The 9,622-nt window shown below is 37.1% G+C and overlaps 1 long non-coding RNA gene across 1 annotated transcript; it reads left to right on the top strand.

Annotated features, from left to right (window-relative positions):
* Positions 1–1,403: 1,403 nt before the first annotated feature.
* On the top strand, positions 1,404–4,757 carry LOC130988852 (uncharacterized). The gene is made up of 3 exons (XR_009090221.1): positions 1,404–1,768; positions 3,831–3,895; positions 4,482–4,757. It is a non-coding gene; the product is annotated as an uncharacterized LOC130988852 (long non-coding RNA).
* The last annotated feature ends 4,865 nt before the right edge of the window (positions 4,758–9,622 follow it).

Genomic DNA, 9,622 nt, shown 5'->3' on the forward strand with positions numbered 1-9,622 from the left:
CATGAATCACAAGTTGGAAGACAAATTGATATCAATAAATCATACACACATAATTAATCAGCTATGTACAAACCCTAGGTTCAGATAAAAGAACTAGCTGGACATCATAAAATAAAATAAAAGCATAAATAAAAAGAAATCAATTAAAATAAATGAAATAGATAAAACCCGGAAGAAATTCTGGATGAACAGCTTGAATCTTGAATCTTGCAGGAAAAGAAATCTAATCTATGAAAGCATTAAAATCCTAAGTCTAAAACTGAAAAATATGAAAAAAGGTAAAGAGATGTGAAAAGATGTGTCTAATAGGTCAGGGAAATGACCTATATATAGGCACAGGAGATAAATACAGTGTAGAGCTCGAAAATACTGATAAAATCCGAAAATCCCGCAAAATCCCGAAAATTCGGAAATTCCTGTCGGGCACTATTCACTGCTGTGCGCGATTTTCTTGTTTCGGCCATATCTTCCTCGTTCGAACTCGGATTTGCGAACCGTTTGCGCCTACGAACTCGTATCGAGACGAACTACAACTTTCATTAAGATAAACAGTCCAAATTCGAACTCCATATTTCTGTAAAATTCATCAAAGTACGAGAAAGTAACATATTTCACAAGATAAAACAATTTAAGCACAAAACAATCATCCAACACTCAATTTCCTATAAAATTAACATCATAAGAACACTAAAAACCATGGAAACATGAGTGTTATCAACTCCCCCAAACTTAAGCCATTGTTCGTCCTCGAATAATGAGAAGAACACAATCAATATCACGAATGGGTAAGAAATCTAGCTCATCGATGCCTCCGAAAAAATAAGAATGATAGAATTCTCAAATCCTCAATAATTAAGCACAAAAATCACCAATAAACACAACTTATAGCAAAATCAACCTTGACATTCCAAACAATTGAATCTCACAAGGTATGTGTATCACTCAACTCTCAATTTGATGAAATATATAGGACGTGTATTGTAATGCCCCGACTTTTTATTAAGGATTATAGACTTTTAATTATTGATTTAAGGATTTCTTATGGTAATTAGGGTTCAGCATCCATTAATAAAATACGGACTTATGTGAATTTGATGATTACAAACGTGATAATTTATTTTTATTTTTATTTCAACGGATGATGCACTCAAAATATATTTTGAGTCCATTAAGAGAATGATGGAGCTCAAAGATTTATTTTGAGTTTTCAAATCGAAAAAAAAAATTTATGTATTTATTTATTTTTACCGAGAAATTTAGGAATGATGAGTTATAAAAATTTTTCCATCAATATTTTTCTCAAATTATTTTCCTATGATGTATTTATAAATTGAGAGAGTGCACTAATGTTAGTGCTATTTATTCTAATTTTGATCACAAGAGTTTTATGCTCTAGCATTTTATTAATTGATGATTAGTCTTACATATATTTTTTTTCTTACACATGGGTTATTACTACACCACATTTTTATATTTACTTAATGTAACACCCCATTATCCTCCACTAATATTTTCTTTTCCCTACCACTAATCTTTTTCCCTACCATCACTAATATTTTCTTTTCCCTACCACTAATCTTTTTCCCTACCACTACTCCTACCTCTCCACCACACTACTCCTTTTCCCCCACCACTACATTCTTTCTCCCACTCTCACAACTTTTCTCCCACCATTATCACACTCCATAGAAGCCTTTGAAGCCCCAAGAGAAGTAGCAAAGCAAGGGAGAGTGTGGGAAAACTATAGAGTGAAGGTTGTGCTTCGAGGGTGAGTTTTTCTTTGCTTTTTCTCAACTGAAAATGCTTTATGGCCATGGATTTTTACACATTTGTGTGCTATATTATGTGAGGATATGTTTTATGATTTTGGATGATTATTTTGGTAGAGTTTATTGGGTGAAAAACCGTGCATGAGGTAAGGCAGCGAATCTGCCATAAGCACACTGCTCGGCAGTGTTTTGCAAGGCGATTCCAGCCATCCAAACGGTTCCCAAAAATTCCCAAATTAATTGTGTATCATCTTTCATATGTTTTCTATACTTTGGTAAAAGTTCGGAAGGTTTGGAGCTCTTATGATTTATTTATGAATTTGTAAACATCACTGCCCATCTGGAATACATTTTTGGTAAACAATCTTTGGGAGGCCATAAGTAACGTTTCAATCGGTGAAAACCTTTGAAACTTGAATATGTCACTCTAGACTCCCGTATCTTTCTTTTGACATCGGTCTCACCATTTGTGAGTAAGGGAAACAACCGGTATAAATTCTTGAAATCTAGTTCTTATTCCTTGTACCATCCAGTAGATTTTACAAACCTACGACTTTGAAGTGGCAAAGGCTGACTTAAATCTTTGATTCTCAAGCCTATCTTTCTACTGAATATTCACTGACATGTTGGGAACTTACTTGTTCAGTTTTAGAATTTTTGGTGAAGCCTAAAGTGGTTTTTCCGATTTATGTTCTAAATCTGCCAAACTTGAACTCTTTTTGTGCACTGAACTTTAGACAGTCATATCTTCTAAACCATGAATGTTCTTGGAGTAAATCCAACTGTAGAGTGTTATGATCTCTCCCTAGTTTCCAGATTGACCCTTGGGGTTCCCAGTGGAGTTTTGTAAAGGGAGATATGAATTTTTAAAGAAAGCCCACTGACTTGGTTGTAATCTGGAAATCTGAAATTTTCAGATTTTTGCTTGTTAAATACCCATCTTTGAGAGGGCATATCTTGCTCGTTTGAATTTTTTTTCATTCGATTCAAATTGGAGAATGTCTAGTTTCCAGAATGTCTTTTGGAGCCTCATTTGGAGATCCGAGGCAGATTTGAGGTCTGTTGCAAAACAACCTCTTAAGAGCTCAAGTTGTTGAATTATTTTCTATGTATCAAAGTTTATTTTAAAGGATGTTTCATGAAAGATTTAGTATATGTGCGTAACGAGTTTGGGACTATTTATTTTAAATGAGGTCCGTTCTTTTATTTAAATTATGATGGACTTTTAATGAATATTTTTGGGATTAAACTCTTATTTCTTGATTTATATAAATTATTTTTTTAAGGACTTATAAATATGAATTTCGTAGGCCTACTGACCTACTGTGATCGACGGTTTGTCGATGTCTAATAGCTTTGAAAATTTTATATCAACTCCCTACATGAGTCTTGAGTACCCTGGTAAAATTTCAAGCCATTCCAACTTCGTTTGATACTTCTTTAAAATGCAAAACCTAAACTGCACATTACTACCGAGAATTTCAGAGAACAGAGGAAAGAGTCATTCATTTCAGTAGCTTCCTGTGTGATCTAGATTTCCACATTTTTATGGTATTAACCATATTGTGTTAGCTAGATATCCACCAAAGTTGAGCCCAGTTTGACAACGTTTACTATTTTTCAAAAATCCAAGTTTTCGATTGTTCAAAACTGCCGAACATGGTAGATCGTGGTAAAAACGTCATATCTCTCAAACCACTTGGAGTTTTTGACTCTACTTTTTTTTTATATGAAACTAGACTCGAAGATCTTTCTTTCGGTATGAGTCTCGAGTCCAGGAGATGTCGGAGTCAGAACAGATTAAATTTTTAAGTTGAGTCAGTGTAAAAACAGAGCATGTTTTGATGATGTTTGATTGTGATTCTTATGTGCCTTATGTGTTTGTGTTGCCTATGTGTTTGAATGAGATTAGACGAGGTATGATTGATTTTTGACTGTCTTTAATGTAACGAATTATGGATGCTAGAACCCTAAAACATTAAAAGATACCCTAGGCACGTAGAATTAGACTTTGTCTTATGACAATTTCTTCACGAACTTATCGACTCTTCATCAATGAAGGTCCGGGCGACAGAAAGTGAAGCCGAAGAAGAAACGACTCCACGCCAGCTTTAAGAACAATTGAGGTGGGCATTATTTTATTATTACGTATATAGAGATCCCCTGCGTGACGTAGGCCTCATATGCGAATATATATGCATGATATGTTTTGACTATTTATTCAGTTCTTATGAAATGCTTATATGTTTAATGCCCTTTATGAAAATGAAAATGTTATGAAAATGAAATGTTTATGAAATGATTGACTGCCAAAATGTTTATGTTTTTATATGTATCCTATCTGTGTTGGTTCGCCAACTTTAAAGGAAATCCAATTGGGATCCTATGCTAGACAAAGGTCGCTAGCTAGGGTTAACGTGTACACTCATGGAGACCGCGAGTCGCTTGCGACCGGTCTTGGCGTCCGTGGTAAGGAGGCCTCCTTCCCGGCGCGTGACAGAAAGGACAGATATGGATCATATAGACTGAAAATGGGATGCGCATCCACCTTTATGAAAATGAATGAAATGTTTTAGTAAGCGCAGGTCATTCAAGAAAACCCCTGTGTGTTACTGTTGGCAGTTCAATTTATATATGTATGCATGTTGTATTTTCGGCTTATGTCACTGAGTATTTTTATACTCAGCCCTGCATGTATTTCTAAATGTGCAGGTTGAGCAGGCGATGGAATGGATCGGTGTTGAGCGGATTTCCCTTTTGATGTTTATGTAATGAAACCTTGAGTATGCATCTCCATATGCATAACTCACACGTTTTTTCGCTGCAAACACTCTGACTTATTTATCATTTCTACTTGAACTTATTACTACTTCATTTTAATTAACTTTCAGTTGGGGTCTAATCGTTATGGCAGACTCATTTGTGAATTACCCAAGTGGTTATATATATATACCACTAGTTTGTTATTAATGTTGGTTACTTAGTAAATCCCCTTTAATTTCCGTTTCTTATTGTTCACCCCAAGTCATAACCCCGGTTAACCCGTCATTGGGATAGTGGGCTGTGACAGAGTGGTATCAGAGCAGTTCGTTTGCTCTGGCACTAGAAACCTTATTCTAAAAAGCCAAGTCTAGTTTGATTCACTAGACATACGTGGGTTAATACGACACCGCTCAACACTCCATTGCATCGTGCTCAATCAAGGAAAAAGGTAACTGCAGTTACAACGTTTTAAAGATGTTATTGTTCTAAACTGTTTCATGAAGATGTTTATGTAAAGAGCATGCTATGATGAAATGTTGAATGTTTTGCCTTTCATGGCATATCATTGCAGTTATGATGATATAATAAGAAGAATGATAGAGAATTGACACATGCTTTCCCCAGAAAACATAGATTGCTATAAGTTGCATGATCACGATTCTAAAAGAACATAGACTGCTGGATTAGTAGGATATCTCTACAATCTAGATTCTTGAAGTGATGATTTAGAAGAATGATAGAGAACTTAGAGCATTTCAGCTTCCACAAGAAAACAATGGTTCTTTTGAATTACAAAGAGGAATGAAAAGACATGTACGCGTTGAAGGAAAAGCACGGAATGATGATACAAGATGAATTCAAGGCAAACATTGCATCAAGGGTTTAAGCATAAGTCTCTACGTTCGAATGTTTACACACGATGGAACATCGAATCGACTTATGTTACACGATAGATTATAAAAATGGCGTGATTTGATTGTCTGCGGGTTATATATATATTTGTGACATACATGGGAAATGGGATCCGAGTCCACTAGAATAGAAGACCTTAAAATAAGTTTAGTTGTCTTAATGAAACTTATGTTTTGTTATGCATAGTATGTTCATAACCTTGTACATTTAAGAGTTTTACGTCTACTTACGTATAAGAAGACTCACACTTTTCCTTATCTATTAAAGAGGGTTACGTCCAGGCATATTCCGATAGTTAGGAAAGCTCCGCGTTTGACCCAGCAGAGACTACCCGGGCATATCGGGATTTTAGTATAGCTTTTGACGACGACATAAGAATTGTTATAGCTCAGTATACACGCCTTTGGACTGTTGCCCATGTCTTTGGGACTACAAGTTATATAAGAAAATATGGTTCGACTGTCTGTATGTAGACCTTGGGGAATAAGAGTCTAGTTCAATAGGACTAGAACCTTAAGTTTGAGCTTTAAGCTGCCACTACGAACTCAAGTTTCGTTATGTATAGTATGTCCACGACTTCTCAAGTTCGGGACAATGTTTCCCGTGTGACTGGGAAGTGATGATGTTGGACCTGGCCAGTCCACATGATCCAAATCTCAGTAGACGTCTTTTGGGTTGAAAACCTATATGTTTCAACTTTCGGTTGAAAAGCCAGACGGGTTCTTACTCGAGGTCATTTTGTTCGACCTTGTAGTTAATCATTTCATACCCTCTGGTCATTCTTTTGAATCTCTTGAACAATTTCTACAACACCTTGCTTTGATGTTGTGTTGATTTTGAGCCTTGCAACTCGTGAGTTGTCATAGTAGATTCCCTTTATCGATAAGACTAAGAAGTATTAGTCTACTGACCTAGTATACCACCCAAACTATAGCTTTGTATAGTTGTCTCTCATTGTGTTTAAATTAGTTGAGATTAGTCTTTGTCCTATGAATATTATCGGCCACTCATTATGATAGAAATTCAGAATCCAAATTGAGACCGTAATATAGAGTTTGCGTACATGAACGACTTTCTGTGTTGCATTCCAATTGACTGAATTTGCAGATTTTGGTTGAAGGCCAAAAGAAAAGCGATGACTCAAGAAGAGCTGTCAGACTTGTCTTAGAAGATTTTCAGACGGGGGTATATGACAATTATATTTCTAATAGCCGTTATAAGAGGAAAGGAAAAGAAGTGTTTAATCCAAAGCAAAACAAGATGGGATATGACCAAGTATGACCATATTTTCTGCAGCATGTCCGTTAGGCCCCACAGTAGGTGGACATAGAAGAAAAAATGATAGACAAGTTTCACTCCGGCCTAAGGTACTCGACAATTATACTGAGTTTATGAACTCTGAATTGTTCAGCCAAGCTCTGGACGCCGAGGTAGTAGGCCCGAGATTTGCTCGACCCAAACTCAACTCAGGAAGCAAATGATCAAGGACGAAGGCAAGACTACTATGATAGTCGAAATGGCAAGAGGCCTTGGTAGGAAACATAGTGCCCAAAGGCAAGGACAAGGACATCAAACAAACATAGGACCTGCTAAGGATAAGTAGGGCCAGCCTGGGGTACCTCCATGGCCGAAGTTTTCCAAGTCATATTATGATATATGTTTGGATTATAGTAATACATATTTTAAATATGGTCAGAAGGGCCATTTTGCTAAAGATTTCCAAGCGAGGCCACAAGGAGGGATGTGAAGATCGAATCAACCGGGTCAAGCACAGCCATTTAGGGTCATTCTAGGCGAACAACTACTCTATCCACCACAACCCCCTTAAGTTAGAACCTATGCCCCGCACAAGAATAAATAAGGAAGCAAACAAGGAAACCTAATAAGTATGGGCACGCTACTCAACACACCTGTTATACTTCTGTTCGATACGGGTGCCTCGCATTCTTTCTCTGCAAGTGCATGTGCAAATACCCTAAAACTCATACCTGAAAAGGGCTAATCTGGACATGAGAAATTCTTTACCCATAGGAGGGGCGACGATAGAAACACATGCTTACTCAAACCAAGAGGTAAACATAGGATCATTTAAGGTCATAGTAAACAACTTGCAGTTTATACAATATAGGACATTGATGTAATCCTAGGGATTGACTGGTTAGCTAAGAACTACGCCACAGTTTTATGCAAGGAGCGGAAGATTGCTTTTAACTTTTCGGGGATGGATGCTTTGAGATAAACCTGGGGAACAGGATACCAATTATTTCAGCCTTACAAGCGAGGAAGATGATGAACAAGATAGACTGCCAAGCTTTCCTGGTATACCTGATCGGAGGAGTTGAGACCAAAGGGATAATTGAAGACGTAGAGATTGTACGAGAATTCTGAGATATTTTTCAGAAAATTTACCAGGGCTGCCACTCGATAGACAAGTAGAATTTACCATCGATTTTGAACCAGGATCAGCACCGGTATCCAAGGCACCTTATAGGATGGCTCCAAGGGAATTGGAGGAGCTAAAGATCCAATTACAGGAATTATTGGACCTAGGTTTTATCAAACCTAGTGTATCCCATGGAAAGCGCCTGTGTTATTTGTCAAGAAGAAGGAAGGCACCTTGAGGATTATTTATTCGACCAACTCAAAGGCGTGAGTGTAATCTTTAAGATCGATTTGAAGTTTGGGTATCATCAGTTAAAAGTTAGACATGAAGATATACCCAAAACGGCTTTCCGAATAAGATATGATCACTACGAATTCGTAGTTGTGCCGTTCGGATTAATAAACGCGCCAGTGGTGTTCATGGACCTCATGAACAGAGCATTCTATCCTTACTTGGATAAGTCCATCTTGGTATTCAAAGACGATATCCTTATCTACTCCAAGATTAAGAAGAATATAAGAAACATTGAGAATCGCGTTGCAAACACTAAGGGGTGAATGTCTTTATATCAAATTCATTAAATGTGAGATTTGGCTTAAGGTCAGAAGGTATTAAGGTTGAAGCAGTACAAGGATGGAGGTCACCAACAACTCCAAATGAGATAAGAAGTTTCTTAGGATTAGCTGGCTACTATCGAAGATTCATTGAAGGATTTTCAAAAATAGCAAGACCAATGACGCAGTTACTTGGGAAAGGAATCAAGTATACTTGGACTGATGAGTGCGAGAGAAGTTTTCAGCAGCTCAAGGACATGTTAACTACTGCACCAGTGCTAGCAGTTCTAGAACCAGACAGGGAATATGTGATCTACACGGATGCGTCGAAAAATGGACTAGGTTGTGTGTTAATGCAAGAGGGAAAGGTGATAGCATATGCATCGCGACAACTTAGACCACATGAACTGAATTATCCAACCCATGATTTAGAATTAGCTGCAGTGGTGCATGCACTGAAAATATGGAGACATCACCTATACGGAGTTAGGTGTGAGATATTCACCGATCATAAAAGCTTGAAATATTTTTTTTCAAGCAAAGGGATCTGAACATGAGACAAAGAATATGGCTCGAACTAGTAAAGGATTATGATTGTGGTATTAACTACCACCCAGGCAAGGCCAATGTAGTAGCCGATGCATTGAGTCCTAAAGTCTCGTCTAAGTTAGGATACTTTCTCACGAGGGAAGATGAACTCATTAAAAACTTTGACAAGATGAGGATAGAAGTGATTAAACCACCTAATACAATAGCGAGTGTTATTGCGACAATACCCAGTTTGAGAAAAATGGTGGTAGAAGCAAAAAGGAAGGACGAAAAGATGGAGAAGCTACGAGGAAGAATAAGGATAAGAAGTTTCAAGAATTACAACGACGAATCAGATAATACTATCTTCTTTGAAGGGAAGATATGCATGTCCATGACAATGAACTTAAGAATAAGATAAAGCCATGGCACCCATATACTGTCACCAGGAAGTACTAAGATGTATTAAGATCTAGAAAAATTCTAGTTAGGAGGAATGAAACGAGATGTAACCTCATTTGTTGAAATATGTCTTGCGTGCTAGCAAGTGAAGGTTTTACAACATATCACATTGTTACTTTGAGTCTTCGAGCTCATAAAGTCAAGCTTAATGTCGTGTTTGGGACAAACTGAGCCCTTAACGAACCAATGAATTTCGTTGTCGAGATGGATTTTTTCGAATCCATCATACTTAAGCAAAGGTTGTCACGAAA

The sequence above is a fragment of the Salvia miltiorrhiza genome, chromosome 6 (assembly GCF_028751815.1).
Source record: "Salvia miltiorrhiza cultivar Shanhuang (shh) chromosome 6, IMPLAD_Smil_shh, whole genome shotgun sequence".
Taxonomy (NCBI): domain Eukaryota; kingdom Viridiplantae; phylum Streptophyta; class Magnoliopsida; order Lamiales; family Lamiaceae; genus Salvia; species Salvia miltiorrhiza.